This window comes from Cavia porcellus, unplaced genomic scaffold, assembly GCF_034190915.1.
Source record: "Cavia porcellus strain 051 isolate PalLab524CR breed Dunkin Hartley unplaced genomic scaffold, mCavPor4.1 scaffold_5, whole genome shotgun sequence".
Taxonomy (NCBI): Eukaryota; Metazoa; Chordata; class Mammalia; order Rodentia; family Caviidae; genus Cavia; species Cavia porcellus.
The window spans coordinates 78,733,315-78,750,926 of record NW_026947488.1 but is presented as its reverse complement, the minus strand read 5'-3'; the positions used below and the strand labels follow the sequence as shown (position 1 = coordinate 78,750,926).

General features: G+C 35.8%; 1 long non-coding RNA gene across 1 annotated transcript; it reads left to right on the top strand.

Annotated features, from left to right (window-relative positions):
- The first annotated feature begins 14,450 nt into the window (after positions 1-14,450).
- LOC134475899 (uncharacterized) lies at positions 14,451-16,178 on the top strand. Its single transcript, XR_010047225.1, has 2 exons — positions 14,451-14,714; positions 14,845-16,178. It is a non-coding gene; the product is annotated as an uncharacterized LOC134475899 (long non-coding RNA).
- Positions 16,179-17,612: the final 1,434 nt, after the last annotated feature.

Here is a 17,612-nt window from a genome sequence, read left to right as displayed (position 1 = left end):
ATTGGGCCTAAGGAAATGTTGATTTTATGACAATAAGGATGAGCTAGTGTTTTGGAATAGTTTTTATCTAAGACTCTCTGTGGGGTAGTAAAACACAGGTTTATAAAAATACTTAGAATTTTTTACTCTATGAAAAGATGTTTTACTATCTAAAACACATTTGTAACCAAGACATTTCATTAAGTTTCCTAAAAAGTTTCCCATTGCTCAACATGTTACATCTTGACACAGGATCTTTCAAAAGAATACTGTTGCTGATAGCTCTTATTTTTTCAAATATATAGCACAAAGTATCTCAGATTTTGGAAACTTATTCTTCCAGCATTCCACAAGGCAGTATAATTTCAAAAGATTAAGATGAAAATGAAAATAATTAATGTGACTTGGTAAAATTGTAGTTAAAGCTTTTGTATACTATTAGTTTAGATCTCAGCAATTATCTCTCAGTTAACTGGACATTTCAGGTGGTATATTTTTTACCTTATTTTTAAGATCAAAAAGAAAACTGGGATGTGAAATACACCAACTTCAGGCAAAGAATGTAAACATTATGCACATTATACATAACATAAACTAAAACTTGAAAAAAAACCTAAATTCACAGTACTTCAGTAATCAAGGACAACACAAATAAATACTATGAAAATATGTATGGCTGTTTTGTTTAGGGGCCACAAAAGAAAATATCTTGACCACAGAGAGGACAATCAGGATTCTGCCAGTTGTTTCAGCCAATCTTCCTTACTGTGCACCAAGGTGTGGCCAGCTACTCTTGCCCACGAAAAGTCAATATTTGACTATTGCTTTGGCTCAGTGTCCTAAGGAAAGCAAGAGTCTCACTTCAGGGGAGGAGCACGGTGAGAAACCACTTCTTTCAGCCTCTTTATCTGCTCCAGGATCCACCTGATTCCACACTTTAATTACTAATCTGGGCTCACCAGCTACATGCCTTTTATTTTCTCTGAACCTGTTTTCTAGTCATTGATTTCCAAACGGCGCTACTGATTACTACAGTAAAGAAACTAATTACTCCAGTGATAAAAACCTTGGCTAAAACTGGAAACAATCAACAGCAAAGGAGGAAAACTGATGAAGTGAATAATTACTCACATCCTGTTGTTAGACAATAACACATAGCTCCTGGAAATGACAGTACCGCTTCTATACATGACGTCAGTGTGTGTCACAAGCGAGCAAAGGTGAACTGACTTTCACAGGTTGCTCTGGACAGATCAGACAACCTATGTATCCTGTAGTCAATTTCTTGAGTTCTACAAGTCACTTTTACAAACCACTCATGCTTTCTGTACTAAACACTAAATCAGGGTACGTTGTATAGAGGAAGAGGCTGTGTTACCACTGGTTTTGACATCATAAAACAACTAACCTGAGCAAGTCAGCTTCTCTGTGTCCCGTTTGCCTCATCAGTGGAATGAGGATAATGTTTCCTGCTTTACACATTGCCTCACAGAGCAATGATGAGACCCTGAAGAGGTAATAGATGTGGAAAAGTTTCGAAGTTAAAAGTGCTGGGGATATGCAGTAATGATTATAAAAAAAAAAGAGTCTGCTGTAGGCAACTCAGCTGGAAAACGGTAAGCTGGCAGACCTGCAGGAATTTGAAAAATCAAGTCCAAGCTCCAATTTTACAGATAGGAAGACTTTGACCCAAGGGACAGTGAAATGCACAAATAACTCCCATAATTTTAAATAATAATAATCATAATAATTAGATGCTTTGCCCAAGACAAGATGCTGTGCTAAGTGATTTACATACATTATCTCATTTAATCTTTTCTATGTCTCAGGTAGGGCGAAGACTCGGGAAATTGACTTGTTCAAGGTCACATGAGTAGAACTGATAGGGCCTGGGTGCTAACGCTCCACTCTTAGTAAAGTTTCTGATATCAAACTCCATGTTGGATGTTGGATGACAAACAAGCTTTAAAAATAAACTAATTAATTTGTCTTTGACCATGGTCTGGAGGAAGCTACACTACCAGCAGAGAGCGAGTAGTATTGTAAGATGATACATCGTGGGATCTATTTGAAGCACAAAGAGCTATAGCATATTAAGATTTAGTCAAATATCCTTCCCTTTGAAATCCTAAAGCTATTACTTAAGTATTCTTAATGGAGGATGTAGTACATAAATAACAGTAATTTTCAGTGTCTAAGTCTAATGTGAAACACGTGCCATGGAAAATGGGAAACTTTATAACATAAGGGATTCACACGCCTTGCCATTTGCAGGTGTAGGCACCAACATCACACACCTAATAGTCTAACCTCTGTAACCAGTAGCATATTTCAGAAATAACTGAATGAGACATCATTTAAAAGTGAGTATTGGTGGGAATTTCCAGTTCCAATAGCTGGCCTGGAGCATTCTCAGAATTCCTTTTGTGTCTCCAGGTCCCTTGCTTCCAAAGTAAAGTAGCTTTAGCAGTGACGCAAAGTCCATTCCACAATCGTATGACAGACACAGGTCTGGAGGACAGATAGATGGTCTCCAGGCCTCAGATTAAGGAGAAGACCTATGTTCAAGGAGCTGTACCTAAGGAACTACATCTGCAGGGCCTTGTTGGTGCTTTGAACTGGTTTAGATCACCAAATTTTAGACTGAATTAATCTGTTCAGGGATGAACCTTTTGACTTGCCTGCATTTTTGCTTGTAGGAGGAAAAGAAATAATTTGGAGATCAGGGAAGTGAATTCCTCACATGATTGTTGTATTTTACTATTCATTCCCTTTGCATAGGCCACTGACAGTGGAAAACACTGGCATGTAACATTAGCAGGGCATTGTACAAATGGCAGATTACAATTTTCAAGACTGGATCAGTTTCTACTTTGCTTTCTTTAGGATCAGTTGTTCCAGGGGAAAGCAGGGTTTGCATCATGAAGACAATCAAGTCATTTTCTATTGAGCTTCACGCGGCGGAACGCTGACAGTCAACATTAATTTGCCACCATGTAAAAGCACCATCTTTGAAAATGATATTCTCGGTTTAGTTAAAGCTCCAGACAACCAGTCAGACCCAGCAACTTAATTGCTCCTCTGTGAGGATTCTGAACCAGAAGGATTCACTTAAATCTTTTTTGAATTCCTGACCCTGTATGAGATCATTTATTTTTATTGTTGTGTTAAGCTTCTAAGATTTAAAAGTAATTTGTTACAGAGAAATAGATATAGCAGAACATTGAAACAAGCTTATCTTAAACCTTTTCACTTCAGAGAAGTTTATTCATTCATAAGTTTAGAATTTAGAAAGTTAAAAGATTATTCATTTCAAATGCAATGTGTGTGTAAGTTTCCAAACCACAAATGATTAGAATTAGTGATTTAACAAAAATGAAATCATTATACCAGAAGTTCATAGACTAATCTTCATTTTATTTTATTTTCCTGCTGATTTCTCCCTCAGATGACCGGAAGGAGGATGAGTTATGTACGTAACTGCCAAAATCTCTCCAAACAAGGAAACTTTTAAGGACAGAAGCATTCTTGGGAAGAAAAGGTTAGAAGTAACTGATGGGTTCAAATTCTTTTTGGAGTTTTTGAGTAAGGATTACCTTTACTTTTATTTCTTTCTTTTGTGCATGTATGTAGTACATATTTGTTTATATCCTTGTGAGGGAATTGATGCATGTATATAATATGTCTTAACTCTTCTCTTTGATTCCCTTTCTTTTAATTTCCCTGCTCCCTCTATCTATTTCTTGATCATCTTTCATTTTTTGTACAAGTTTGCAATACATAATGTTTACATTTCTTGTGTGGAGTTGATTATATGTACATAACAATTTAATTCCCTTTCTTCTCTTATGCTCCCTCTTCCTCCATGTTTTTTTTTCAAAGTAAGATCGTAGGACAGTAACAATGTTAGTATACTGCATATTGTTATCTTAGTAGTTGCTCATACTATAAGATGTAGACGTGAAAAAGTGATCAGGCAGTGTAGGCACAAACATTTCTTTTTAATGAAGTAATAGAAATATGTAGTATAACTATCTTAAGTACTATGCATTCTTTTCTTTTCCCTTTCCTCCTTTTCTCCTTTGCTCCATCCAAGATTCTCTTTCCTTTTGAACAATTTCTTCCCATTTCACAATATCCGTTTTATATTGTAGATCTGATTTACTGTTCCAGCTTCTTACACTAAGGAGACAATACGATGTTTACATATTCGAGTCTGATTTATTTTACTTATGCATATAGTCGCAAGTTGCATAAATTTCCCTATAAATGTCTTAAGTTGTCCTTCCACAGCTGATTAATACTCCGTTGTGTAAAAATACCACATCATTTTTATCCATTCCTTTGTTGATAGACATTTCGATTGTTCCAAGATTTAACTATTACAAATTATGCTGCTCTAAACAAGGATGCACATATTGCTGTGGTATAATGTTTCTAATACTTTTCAGAAAATACCCAGATGGGAAATAGCTGAGTCAAATGGGACTTCAAATCCTAGATTTTTGTGGATTCTCCAAAATAATTTCCATAGTGGTTGCACAAGTCCACATTCCCACCAACAGTGGAAAAGGATTGGTTTTTACCCCAGCCCCTCCAACAATTGTTATTGGTTGATTTCTTTATGATAGCAATTCTTACTGGGATGAGATGGAATTTCAGTGTTTTCATTTGCATCTTTCAAATGATCAATAATGTTGAACATTTTTTAATATATTTATTTGCCATTTGCATTTCTTCATCTGAGATGTGTATGTTTATCCCAGATGCCCATTTTTGCATCGGGTCTTTAATTTGGTGGAGAGTCTGATTTTTTAAAAATTCTTTGTATGTTCTAGATAGAGGTCCTTTGAGGAACAATTGGCTAAAATTATTTCTCATTCTGTGGGTTGTTTTTTCATTCTGTTAATGATTTCTTTTGATGTGAAAAAGTTTGTTAATAGGATGAGATCCCAGATGTTGATTCTTTGAAGTATTTCTTGTGCAGTGTGGGTTTTGTCCATTAACTCTGCCTACACGTATGTCTTCAAGATTTCTACTTACATTCTCTATCAGTAGATTTAGTATTCCTGTTTTAATATTTAGGTCTTTCATCCATTTTGATTTTAATTTAGTGCATAGTGATAGGCATTGATCTAGTTTTAATCTTTGGCATGTAGAGAGCCAGTTTTCCCAGCACAATTTATTAAACATGCTAACTTTCTTCCAGTGAACATATTTACCAGCTTTGCTGAAGATAAGATGATTGAGTGTATTTAGAATTTTGTCTGCATCTTCTAATCTGTTCTACTGATCCTGAGGTCTATTTTTTGCCAGTAACATGCTGATTTTATAGCAGTAGCTTTGTAATATAATTTCTAGTCAGGGATATAATGCTTTTCATCTTGTCTTGTTATCCAGAATTGATAATAAGCAAATATTTTTTATTTTCTATTTGAATATTTTATATGGCTATTACTTGGTAAATATAATCCATTATATTAGTTTCCATTTTTCATCAGCAAATTTTCAGAAAAATTTTCCAGGAACAGGTAATTGTGAACATATTTTCATACTATATGCACTGAATGAATGAAGAATAGATAAAGAATCATTCATCCTGGTGGCGTGTGGAGCCCATTCCTGGTGCAGGCCTTCATTCTGGGATGCAATTTCCCACAGAGAGACACCCACATTCTGCCTCAGTGTAAACTGTATATTCATGATTTTATTGAGTCAAACTTCTATCACTCATTATTTATTAGCTCTGACACCATGAAAATACCTAACTATCAATTAATTCATACTCTAAATTTTGTCTAAATTAACAAATCTTGAGTTCAAAGCTGTCATTTATCTGTTTGGTTGCACGGTCACCTCCAAAGCTGTGATGCATTTCACCCTCTAATCCATGTTCAGTCCATGTTAACTGGACTGAAGTGACAGAGGAGTCCATATCTGAGCAAGCCTGGAGGGAGTTTTTAGAGAGAGCAGATAGCATGCTTCTAATGAAGAGCAGTTTGTCTGACACAGAACGAGAGAGAGGAAAATGGGAAGCCTCTAACTATGGTACCTTTGAAGTGCTGAGACCATGGGAGGGGTAAGTTCTAGTTATCTTTTTCAACATTCACTGTGACTACTAGTTGAGAATCAGGCAACAGGAAAAGCAAATACAGAAGTAAGGAGATGTTGTATGCCAAATTTGAGACAAAAGTTTAGGAATGAATGAGCAGCACATGATGATTGAAAGCATGGTATTTAACTTACAACAAAAGGAAAGGAAGTATTATTTCTATAATAATAGTTAAATAAAGCAGAAGCAAAATGTCACCTTTTTTTTCTTTTTTTGGAAAAGTACTCTTGCTATGTTGCCCAGGTTGGTCTCAATCTCCTGGGTTCAAGCAATCCTCTTGCCTCAGCCTCCTATGTAGCAAAGACTATAGGCCTTGCAAATCACCTGACTGTAGTCTTGGTTCTTTCATTTGTAAGGAAGCTAGCTTTATTAAAAGAAGACTCAGTGTCAGGTGGAATTTTGTATCTAATGGAACTTAGCTTTAGAAATCTAATGAAATGCTGCTGTACTGTATTTAATCTTACTTTAAAACTCATGTCATTCCATACTGAGAGCATGACGCGTATCACGTTCGACTAATACATTTTTGTCTTTTAGATTACAAAGAGAAAGAGAAAGAAATGAAAGAGGAAAAACGAGAGGTTAACTTGAGGATAAAGAAAGAGTTGTACCAAATATCAGGAAGAGATGACAGGAATTAAAGAGGAAATATCAGCGAAACTGCAACTGAGTAAGTTGGGAAGGGCGATGGGAAGAAGAAGGCCGCGGCTGGTGGTGGATCCACTGCATTAAGAAGAGGGTGGTAAAGGAAAGAAATCGCCATGATTACAGGGTGAAATGCATCACAGCTTCGGAGGCGACCGTGCAACCAGACAGATAAATGACAGCTTTGAACTCAAGATTTGTTAATTTAGACAAAATTTAGAGTATGAATTAATTGATAGTTAGGTATTTTCATGGTGTCAGAGCTAATAAATAATAAAAGATCTAAGAGTTTAATGAGTCAAAATGATAAACCCTCCTCTTAAATTTATCCCAATGAGGTCAACAAATTTCTCACTCCAAAATATCTAGAAATATTAAATACATATATTCTAGCAAAGGATGATTATCTGAGGTTTACTGGCAAAATATTTCATTTTAATGTGCTAACAGTTTTTACTTCTATTAAGAAGAGGTACTAGAGAACAATTAATTCCTGGCTATGTTTTCTTATAAAAGCAATTCCTCTTATTATTTAATATATTCCAAAGTTTACATCCGATAATATGTGTGATATGCATATGAAGGTATTTGTAAAAGTATGTGTAGAAAGGAAATGCCACGTTCTGTCTGAATGTTAGTATCCTAATTTGAGAAAGTCTTAATTTGTGATTTCATAAAAATTGCACTTATGTACACTATATGTAAACTTGATTGTGAAAGTTGAGCTCGAACACATCGATATAAGGTTATATTCTACTAAAATATGTAAAACTTCAATATTATTTTATATTATTCAGTTTAATTCTTTAAAAACAAAGGGATAGAAATGCATGCTAATCACAGCATGACCTATAATAGTAAGAAAGTTAATAGTTTTTCAAAACAACTAACCAGAAAAATCTCCTATATTTTTATCTTTCCTAGCCAGAGAAATTGTGTCAAAAGGAGGCTGGTAAGAATCATCTCTAATTTTTGAATACACGATTTTTGCTACAGTATAGGCAGGGCCTTAAATACATTTCTCACTACTGCATCTATTTTTAATTTCTATTCAACATAGAATTCTTAATTCACTGTGTCTAAGTCGCAAGCTATTTACAAAAGCTTAGGTGAAGCAGCAGGCCTTTATTGAGTATTTTATTTTTAATTTTTTTCCCAGCAATAACACAAAAGGGATGTCTTTTAAAAATGTGATGAGGATATATCTGGTAGATTTTTCCTTCCCATTATTAAAAATAGATTTCTTGCATCAGCAATGACAGTGCTGTCTCAACCAAGCAAGTAGCATTATTATAGATTCTGAACACAAATGCATGGGATCAACAGACCTTAAGCTATAAAGATCAAGGAAAGTAAGACCACTTTAAAACAATAAAAAATTCTTAATAGCGTTTTGATAAATTTTGTGACTGATTTTGGATTTGTTTGTATAGGAAACACGTGACCAGCTAGTATCATGATGGGCAATTTTATTTTTACTCCTATTTAGCACAATTTGTAGCACAGTGAATAAAATCTACCTAGATGGCTCAAATAACAGCCATGGGACAGAGTAAAACTCATGGCCTCACACTTGTCAGGCAAGCACTTATGCCACTGAGCTAATTCCCAGGCCCACTGTCTTAAAGTACATAAATTGTGCATTTAAAAAATATGCACATTTTTATTTCTCTCTTGGGACACTTATGGACATTTTGGGGTCTCTCTTACTTTCCTCTTATCTCCACTGTACCAAGGAACCAGCATCCTAAATTTTTAGCAATGTTTTCCTGAAAATTTTGTAATGGAATTACCTCCAATTCATAGAAGCTATGAAGTAACATATAAGCTATTATTTATGAGATTCTGAGGCTTTAGTTATTTGGTAGCCATTAGAGAACTAATCTTTGGTTCTAGAGGACTGTTTTGGTTAAGATGTCAGTTACTTAACTGGAAATGAGGTAGAGGAAGCCTCTTATCATATCTTGTTTGCAGTAGAGGAGTAGAGGTTTGTTTTGTTTTATTTTTGTTCTGGTACCAAGGATCAAAGTCATGACCTTGCACTTGCCAGGCAGGTGCTTATGCCACTGAACTAAATCCTTGGCCTGGAGTAGAGGTTAGGGTTAAATGTGACTCACACAATACAGTACTACTATGCCATAAAGAAGGATAAACTTGAACCATGTATAGGAAGATGGATGCACCTTGAGATCATAATAATAAGTAAAATAAATCAGACACGCAAGATTAAATGTCACATGATTTATCTTCTATAAGAAACTCAAAGTGTGAAAAAGACCAAAATAAAATATAAGTAATAGGGAAAAAAAAGTAGAGCTATCTCAAAAGGAAGGGAATCAAGAGCTGGAGGAAGAGTCCCCAGGACAGTCAGGCTTGCGAGGCGAATCTGAGCCCGTGCTCTGTACTTTCTCCATTGTCTCCGGGCCAGCAGTCCATAAGAGTGTAAGGACACACACTTGTGGTGAAAAAGAAACAATGCTCACTGTTGGTGGGAAGGTAGACTTGTTCAGTCACTATGGAAATCAGTGTGGAGGCGCCTCAAAAAGCTAGGATTAGAGGTCTCATTCAACCCAGCTATTCACCTTCTGGGTATCTTCCCAGAAGAACTGAAAACATCATACCACAAGTGATACATATGCACCTGTGTTTATAGCATCATAATTTGTAACAGCTAAGTCTTGGAAACAACCCAAATGCCCATCAACCAAGGAATGGATAAAAAAGATGTGGCATCTTTATGCAATGGAGTACTACTCAACCATAAAAAAGATAAGATGGACACTTTTATAGGTGAGTGTGACACCATACTCATAAGTGAAATAAATTAGATTCACATGTATAAATGTCATATTGTCTCCCTGATATGAGAAACTAGGAGGGAGTGAATAGGCTTAAAATGTTCAAAAGATATTGTGAAACTAAAAGAAATTATTAAAAAGGAAAATGGAATAGGATAAAGGAAAGGAGAAAGGAAGGAAGGGAAAAGAGAATAAAATACAAGTTAGTTATCCTATTAATTCATAAAAAGGGAAGATTTGTGTTAATATTCTTTGGAGAGTTTTTTATGCTCATATCTTTTACTATGAGTATTTCAAAGATAATAATATGCAGTGTATTAACTGTAGCTGTTCTATCATCTTGTAAAATTTTTCTTTACCTTTTTTACATAAAATGAAAAAAATTGCTCATTTTAAGTTTAAACTATTTTATGTCTTTTAATATTTAGATCAACAAACTTATAGAGCCAGGTTAATGTCACCCAAAACAATATCACAAACCCCTCTTGAGATGTCATTGGTGAAATTGGCATACTTAAAAAATAATATTATCAGGGCTGGGATTTAGCTCAGCAACATAAGTGCTTGCCTTGTAAGTGCACAGTCTTGAGTTCGATCCCCAGTAGCAAAAAAAAAAAAAAAAAAAAAAAAAAAAAAAAAAAAAAAAAGATAAAAAGTATTATCAGTATTGTAGAAGATCTGCACTCAAGCAAAATTATAATTATTTGTAATTAACTTTTCCATTTTCAGCAAATTAATTAAATTAAGACCTACATACCTCTACTCTCTGTATAACATGGTACACTGAATCTTGAAAGTTTGTACATTAAATCAAAATATGCATATCTATTCTAGATCTCTCATCCTCTTTGTTAACAAAAATAATTCTCTGGTTCTAGAATAGAAACAGCAAAGCTTTGAAATTATATGGTGTTAGGTTGAATATAAATTTGATGCTTCATTTTTAACATACATTTTAAAATTTAGATCTCAAAAGACTTTCAACAGTACAACTCGTAAGTTAAAATGGTATAATTGATACAAAATGATTAAAAGAATCAAGATAAAATAGAAGTTAAATTCTCTGAATAACAAAGACATATGAGATATTACATATTTACTGGTTCATATAATGAATACATAATATATACATATATGAACACACTTATTTTGTTCATACTTTGTTAAGAATCAGGTTGATTTTCAAATGTTACTAATGTTAAAATTTCATATGATAGGTCTACATTATTATTTTTTTCTTAGATAGGTCTATATTATACATGAACATGAAGATATTCTAAATTTAATGATGTAATAATCCAAATATATATATAGAGAGAGAATGCCTTTACTTTTATTGTAAAATATAAACTAAAATTTATTGTGAAAATATCCAGTGTTGTAGAAGAAAAGGCTAAGTGTTGTTGGTAGAAAAGTAATTTTGGGGGGCTGGGGATTTAGCTCAGTGGTATAAACGCCTGCCTGGCAAGTGCAAGGTTGTGAGTTTGATCACTAGTACAAAAAAAGGGGGGCTTTTATTTTTGAGACAGGGTCTTGTTATGCAGTTCAGGCTGGCCTTGAACTCACTCTGTAGCCCAGGTTGGTCTTGAACTCACAGCAATCCTCCTGCCTCAGCCTCCTGAGTGTTGGGATTATAGGTGTATACCACCGTGCCTGGAGCTAAAAAAAGTACTTTTTAACATGAGAAGATTCCTTGTGAAAATGTTCGCAACAATAACAGCTAATATTACCATTTATTACATTTGTAATTCCTGAGAATATATAAATAAAAGATCTCATTTTTGATTTTCTAAAAGCAGATTAGAGATAAAGCAGATTAGAGACTAAGCATGCAAAACCAAAACAGTGACTGTACCAAAATCTGCACAGTAATATGAAGTTTAAAAAGTAAGAAAACATAGAAAAACATTTGTATGATAGAAACCTTATAATGAATATTATAAACTTTGTCATTAACATACTGTTATAGATAGCATCAGTATATTAATGTTTCCATTTCTATGTTTATACAGAAATCAAAATTGATTTGTCATATCAGACAATAAGAAAATTTTTCTATTCATTTTTAATATAGGAAAAATAATTTTATACAATGGATTTTGATTTTATATGAAATGGAGTTACAATGTATAGGGAAGAAAGGATAATTTGAGGACAGAAGGCACAATAGTTATTATTTTTTTAAATAGGCTTAATTTCTACTTCTCTACTTACCAAATGTAATTAATTACTGGAGTAATTGGACTCACTGACATGTGGTTTATTTATGGTATATATAATAGGCGTGCCATCACCAGTTAGGTTTTTACATATTACTGTCTGCAGTTTAGAGCTGGGAGGTGGAACAGTAGGGAGGTAGTATAATAATAAGAATAATGAGTGCATTATCTTCAGTTCTACACAGAAGTTTTGCAATAATTTTGCTACAGTCTTTTTTTTCCTTCATGTTTCATTCAGCTACTATCCTCTGTCTGAGACCTGTTTTGTGTGCCAAGCATTGTGTCTATGACAGCCCTCCTTTCCCAAAGATGAATAAGGTTTAGTCCATGCCCCAGAGAAGCGTATGGTCTACCAGGGAAGCAGACATGTGGAATAGTCATCGCTGTTCAGTATGTGATTAAGGGAATGCAAGAGTCAAGTTTTCTGACCTGCTATTGCATATATGAAACTTTTTAATGGCAATGTTTGTTAACATAATATTTCTGTAGAACATAGACATTTCTATGCATACCAGCACTGATTTCAATAATATTTGCGTGATTCAGGCAAGCAATGAAGTTTTGGGTTTTTTTTTTTTTTTTTTTTTTTTTACAAAAACAGACATAAGAATTATTCTTTGGTGTATTTTTCTTTTCTGGAAACTCTCTTCAGGGTGACCCCTGGGTCTGACCCAAACTCTCCCCATGGTGACCTCTGGGCCTGACCCCCTCCAACAAGATGAGGGATGCAGAACAAAAGGTATTCGGTAGGGGCTGCAGTCCTGGCGGGGCCCAGAGGAGCTCCCAGTCCTGAAAATAAAACACACTGCTCAGGAATTCACTGCCTAACATTTTGCATTCTTTCCCAGCCCTTGGTGTTGCTAGCTGGCAAGGATGTCTGGATTTCAAAGAGAGAGAGGGGAGAAACCTGCCTTGTTTTGAGGGTATGAAGTGACAACACAGCTCTGGCATCTCAAGTAGCAAGGGAGACAGAACTGTAAGGCACACAAGTTCAGTTTCCTCACAATAATGCAAACACAGTGTTCTCAGTAACTATCACATGTTGTCTCCATGACGATATAAAGGCTTCTTAAGATACTGTCTTACATGCACACGTGCACACAGGTGCACTCATATGCACAATAACTTACAAGAGAGATGATTGTTGTACCTTTACTAAAGAAAAATTTCCCACATTTATGATAAGCATAAAACCTTCACAGGTTTTTCATTTTTTTCTAGCATGATTTCAGACACTGTATCTTAAAAGAATACCCAGAAGTATTTTAAAGTTAGGCCTAAATTGTAGGTAGCTGACTTTGTGCTTATCTATCCTGTATAGTTTTTGTCCATTGCTATTCTTGAGGCTGGTACTTTGTAAGAAAAAGAAGCTCATTTAGCTCATAGCTGTAGATGTTCAAGAGCATGATGCCAACGTCTGCTTGGCTCTGGGGAGACCCCTTGACTATAACACATAGTGGCAGGAGCACATGCAAGATAAAACAAATGGTAAGAAAGGACACTGAAGGACAGGGAGGGTCAGGCTTGCTCTTTTTATAATAACTTATTCTTTTTGCTAATTGACCAAAGTTCTACAGTTACCTTAACATCTTCCAACAACTATGGTGCCAATGATACATTGCTTCTCACTAGGCTCCACCTCTCACTGATTCCACACCTCTAAACAATGCCACACAGGAGACCAAGCTTCAGGTATATGAACGCCTGGGAGGCACACTGAAGCCATATCCAAACTGCAGCTTGTACTACAGCAAATTTAAACTGTGCTGCCTCCTTTCTTCCCAAGGGAAGCATCAGAGATGGATGCTCAAAATCCCTTGACTGGAGAAAAACCATGACACTCAGTAAAGATGGCACAAGTTCCTGATGCGTAGCAATCAAGTGGGATTGCAGGGATGCTACTTAAAACCTTTCTTGGTAATGGTTCAGTATTTTTATTTCCTAACAAATAAATTATACAGACCTCTGGGACTCATTCCATTACCAATCTAGTTAAAACTATGCATTTGACAAATTCTGAGTATTTTTTATCTTTCTATTTCTCATATCCTCACAATAGAGAGAGGAAGAAAACATTTCTTCTTGGCCTCCTACTATAAACTAAAATTAAGTGAACCCTATCAAAAAGTCAGGCAGACAGCTTGATAATAGGAAATTCAACGAAACAGAAGTGGGTTGAATAAGGAAGTATCTCAGATAAAGAAGAACTGGGCTCTTGTCAGTTAAACTGTAGTAGGACTAATTTAGCATTCTTTACCAGATGAAAGGCTTTCAATTTCATCTGTCTCTCCGAGTTGCCATCTATAATGCTTTGGGCGCATTTTGTAGGTGTGACATTCTTTGTTCTTCAGGAAGTATGTAGCTGTGTCTTTGATTTACTTTAACTTTGAAAACATTTCCAGATTTATCCAAATCTCCTCCTGTGGTAGAAAGACTAATTCTTGAGTACTTGAACTTAAAATGAGATTCACAGTACTATCAAACTGGACATCTTTCAGTTAAATGCATCTTTCTGATGATACGAGTGGTCTCAGTCCTGTCCACTTAAGACCCATGGCTCTGCTTTGACTGACAGGTCTCTGCTGGACCAGTGTGAGGTTTGCTCTATCCAGTGAGTTAGGGAGGCTAAAAACTTGGTTCTATCATTCTTTATCCCTGCATTGGAGCAGAGATTAGTACTGAAGGCTAGCACAGTTTCCTTTACTCCTACAGATTCCAGGAAGCCACATTCCCATTCAAACAACTCCTCTGGCCTAAGATCTGCCTATTCAAAGTCATATCTGATGCACTATTCTTAGTTTTGTTGCTTTATACAATTTTCAGAAGACATTGCATTGTAGACAAAGTTTATTTCTTCATGCAGCCATGCCTCTGCCAGTGGAAGTCTTGAGAACTGTCAGAATCCTGTCTGTGTACTGTCAAGTAAATCACAAGGGCTGGGACAGATTTCAATCTGCAGAGGTGAGAAATTTGTCGGGCACCGCCCAACGACTGATATTTGCAAAACAATATTTATTATCAAAGGTTTGGAGACAAAACTTTGCAATATCATTGGAAGTTACCTTCACAATAAAAATCCCTTTATTCCTAGATTATGTCGGAGCAGCCATTCTTCTGGTGAAGCGGAGACACCCAGGGGACACCAGCAGCCATATCTGCACTCAGTAAACAAGACTGAACACAAGGAAGGAGCAGAACAGGAAGGTCACCTCGTGGGAGAGCTCAGAAGTGCAAAGTTACTCCCAAGCAGTGCACTTTGGGCAAAATTTGGAGTTCTGATCATCACACTTTAGTGCTCAGTGCTGATTCCTTAAAGTCAGTCTCCTTACTTCACAGTTCTGTGCCTCTTCTCCCTCCCAAACCTGTGAACTTGGTGTTTGTACAGATGAATTACTCTAAACAAAAACATTGACTGATATGAGCAAAACTGCATTAATATTCAGAAAGGAAAATTTTTATAACTTAGCAACAGAGACCAAACCCATAATCTTAAAGGAGAGGGTGTTGTTAATTGGACAGCATCCTTTCTTATGCAGGCCAATGAGGCACAGGCACCTTAATGGAACCAAATTGTATCCTACTAAAAATTACAAGAAATGTAATTTTAATTGCCACAGTCTAGTAACTTCTATGATTAAAAACTGAATGGTAACTTTGTGGTAAACTATTTCATACAAATTGACATGTGCACAATGCAATGACTTGTTGGAATTATCTTATTCTAAAAAGCTCAAAAGAATTGAGTCCAAAGAGCCACCTCTGATAATTTTGAGCTGAATGTCAACTCCCACTATTTGTTTATACAGAAGTAAACCATTCTGTCATTTGATCTGCATTTTTATTCACGGGGCCATTCTTCTTAATTCATGCAATTTTAAAAGATTGAATGTTTCAAGATAAAATATTTTTTAATTATAAAATTGCAAGTCAAATAAATGTAGAAAAAAGAGACCATCTAGACTCAGCATAAGTGTCTTGTGGATTTTTACACATGAATGGAACAAGAAACTGTTAGAAGAAATTCAGTATGGAAATATGTGTGCAAAATGAAGATGAGCACTTCTGTTAAAGCATTGTTTTATAGTTTTATCACGTGCAGTGTAAGCTTCAAGAATTTTAAATGATCCTGGTAATTTCAGAGTGAAATTTTCTTTTAAAAGTACTAGAATAAAATGGAGGAAATATGTATTAACTTCTCTTCAGAGGACTGCATGGTCCTCCCTCCTACCACTATTCCACGTAGATTCATGAAGCTTGAGAATCCCTGGGTGTGTAAGCATAGTTGATGAGATAGAGGAATCAAATTGGCAGATTGTGTCAAGGAACTGTGGTCAGATCACTCCTGAGAAGCGTTAGGATGATTCTCATACATGAGACTATCTTGACATATTATTTTGAAATAAAATGTTTTTGTTTTGATACCTATTCCTGTGATGGTGGTTAATTTTACATGTCAGTTTTCCATGTCACAAGTTAAGTGCTCAAACATTATTCTGAATTTTTTTTTTGTAGAATGTTTTTGGGAGGATTAACATTTAATTCAATGTTCTTCAATGTTAAAAGTAAAAAAGATTGCCTTCTGTAATATAAGTGTGCCTTGTTCAATGAGTTGAAGGCTAAAAGAGGGCCAAACACTCACCTCTCCAAATGAGAGCGAATTCTGACTCTAAATGGCAGGAAGACCTAAACAGTAATGTTGGGTCTTCACTGATTGCTAGCCTACTGGTACACCCTGTATAGTTTGGGTTTGTCTTCCTTTACAGTTACGTGAGCCAATTCCTTTAAATAAATCTCTGTCTATTATCTGTATGTCATCTGGGTTAATCAACTTTCCATTATTACAACTAAAATCCTGAGATAACTTATGAGGAGATAGGATTGTAAGATAATTTATGAGGAGAAGAGGTTTATTTTGGCTCCCAGACTGGAGGTTCCAGTTAAAGTTCAGGTAGACCTATTGCCGCAGGCCTGGGGGAGGCATGACAGACAACAATGACAGGGGTTGTGTGGCAAAACAAATTGCTCACCTCCTGGCCAGGAACCAAAGAAGATAAAGGAAGAAGCCAAGGTTCCACCATCCCCTTGCGATGTATGTCTTCAGTGACTCAAATACAGACGATTTAAGAACATCATAGAACACAGAAAGGCTTTTCTCTCAAAGGTCCACAGCACCTCCAAATACATCACCCTCAAGATCCAGCCTTTGGCACATAGACCTTTGGGTGGTCCTCAACACTTGTTATGCTTTATATCTAGATGTGTCCCCAAAGTCTCATGTGGTCATAGATGAGGATTTTCAGAGATGGCTGTGTTTGGTGTGTGAATGTGTATGAAGAGTGTGATATTGGGTTTAAGAGTGAGGCTAAAGGAGCCCCAGCCTGGGTGTCAGTGGTGTCAATCAATAGGCTTTAGCCTTGATGAAACATGAAGTCATAGAGACAAAGCAGGCTGCTGCTGCTGCTTGCTGTCCTGCTGTCTTCTGATTGCCACACCATGGACTGTTTGCCCCTGCTGTGCTACCCTGACTTGGAGCCTGCTGATTGTGGACTGAAGCCTCTACAGACTGCAGAATGAAATAAATTTTTCCTCCTTTAACTTTGAGTAGCAGGTGTTTTGTCTCCACAATTTACTTTCTAGTAACTAAGACAAAGCTACAACCACAGCACAACGTTGTTCATTCTGTTTCTCTGGGGAAGCCTAATATACCTGTCTAGCTCAGACTCCAAAACCACAAGCTGCAATATGATAATTGTGACATCTCTCAGGGCAGCAGAATGAAACATTATCAGAAATTCTTTAAAAATGCAGGAAAGTGACTGAATTAATTTATAGTGTATTTTCTTACACTACACAATACAG